We start from the raw sequence: 2,163 nt of genomic DNA, 5'->3' as shown, positions 1-2,163 counted from the left end.
ATGGTTGGTGGCATGGGAGTCTGCGGAGGGAACGAATGGTGAAAGCAAACCACAGAGGAAAATTGAGAGGAGAGAGAAAGGTCTCTCTTTTTCAGCCATCTGCTGAGGAGGAGGGGGAGGGACGTTGCTGCCAGTTTGGCTTTCCTGCCAATGCTAACAGGAGGAAAGAAAAGGCTGGTCTATGGGGAGAAGCATTGCTGTAAATTAGACTCACGATTAGGCAAAAGCAAATAAAGATTTTAGGAAAAGCATAGGTGTGCGCAAGGGGTGTGCCGGGTGTGCCCAGGCACACCCTAATGTCTCAAGCAATAAGCAGTGAATTCATAGAATCATAGAACAGTAGAGTTGGAAGGGGCCTATAAGGCCATCGAGTCCAACCCCCCGCTCGATGCAGGAATCCACCCGAAAACATGCCATTGAGTAGGGGCATGCAAACCCAGTGGGAACGGTCCTCCGGCTGCCCTCTGGCTGCTGAGTAGGGCATCAGTGCCAACAGTGTTTAATAAATGAATGAATAAAAATAAAGTCCTTTATGATTGATATTCAATAAATGTTTGCCTTTAATTGTGCACTGCCCAGGGAGCTTTGGCTGATGGACAGTATAAAAATGTAATAAATAAAATAAAATAAATAAATCCCTGGGTGCACACCCTAATAAAATGTGCTGCGCACACTTTTGAGGGAAAGTTAAACCCAAGAAAAACCCCTCCCTCGAAGCCTGCTTTCCCCAAACTAATGCCCTCTGGATGTGCTGGACTAGAACTCCCATTATTGCCATGCTGGCTGGGGATGGCAGAGGTCGTCTGCCATGGAAGCCAGATTCCAGCTGGACATCAGGAAAAACGTCCTGACTGTTATAGCAGTACGACAGTGGAACCAGTTCCCTAGGGAGGTGGTGGGCTCTCCCACACTAGAGGCCTTCAAGAGGCAGCTGGACAACCATCTGTCAGGGATGCTTTAGGGTGGATTCCTGCCTTGAGCAGGGGGTTGGACTAGATGGCCTTGTAGTCCCCTTCCAACTCTACTATTCTATGATTCTATGACTCTATGAGGTTGTAGTCCATCTGATCTAGACGGTACCAGGCTGGGAAAGGCAGTTCTAAACTGCGAGAAGAATCCGCAAACTGTGGGTAACCCAATTGCGCTGGCCTTTGACCCCAAAAGGAAGGGGTCTGATCCAGTCACAGAGAGAGATCTCCCCCCACAGGGAGGGGTGCTGGCAAAGCAAAGGGCAGATTTTGGGGTGGGGAGGGCCCCCTCCCCGCAAACATGTGCCTCGAATGGATTGGGCAAATTTGGCCATTCAGTCCCTCTCTTGCAGAAATGTGGGTTCTAATTTTTATTATATTCTTTGGCTTGAGGGATAAACATTTAGGAATGGGAAGAAGGAATTTGTGTTGAAGAGGCGGCTATAGTGTGTATGTGTGTGTGTGTGTGCGTGTGGGTCGGGGTGGGCGGAATAGGAGGCTGGCAGAAGAGATAGGAAAGGAAGCCAATATGAGCCAAAGAGGATTTTAGAAAGGTCATCTTGGCCGTAAGAAAAAGAATCCAAAATCCATATTCATGAAATACTTAGAGTAGGGTGACCATATGAAGAGGAGGCCCGGGCTCCTGTATCTTTTAACAGTTGTACAGAAAAGGGAATTTCAGCAGGTATCATTTCTATGTATGCAGCAACTGATGAAATGCCCTCTTCATCACAACAGTTAAAGCTGCAGGAGCCCTGCCCTCTTTTGCATCTGGTCGGTCTAGTAAAGCTCCTGCAGCTTTAACCGTTGCGATGAAGAAGGAATTCCACCAAGTGCTGCACGCATACAAATGGCACCTGCTGAAATTCCCTTTTCAGTACAACTGAAAGGAAGTGAGGCAGGTGGCTACCAGGAGGAGGGCCTTCTCTGCTGTGGCACCCCGGCTGTGGAATGAGCTCCCTAAGGAGGTTCGCTTGGCACCTACATCATATGCCTTTAGACACCAGGTGAAGACCTTTTTATTCTCCCAGCATTTTAACAGTCTATAAATAAATTTTAACTTGGTGTTTTAAATTTGTAATTTTGAATTGCTGCTGTTTTTATCTGGTTGAGCTTTTATATTGTATTTTATATTATGGTTTTATACTGTTGTTTTATACTTTGAATGTTTTTAATTTTTGTGAACCGCCCAGAG

This window comes from Elgaria multicarinata, chromosome 11, assembly GCF_023053635.1.
Source record: "Elgaria multicarinata webbii isolate HBS135686 ecotype San Diego chromosome 11, rElgMul1.1.pri, whole genome shotgun sequence".
In the NCBI taxonomy this organism is placed as follows: Eukaryota; Metazoa; Chordata; class Lepidosauria; order Squamata; family Anguidae; genus Elgaria; species Elgaria multicarinata.
The sequence above is the reverse complement of the archived record's forward strand: the minus strand, read 5'-3'. Positions refer to the sequence as shown.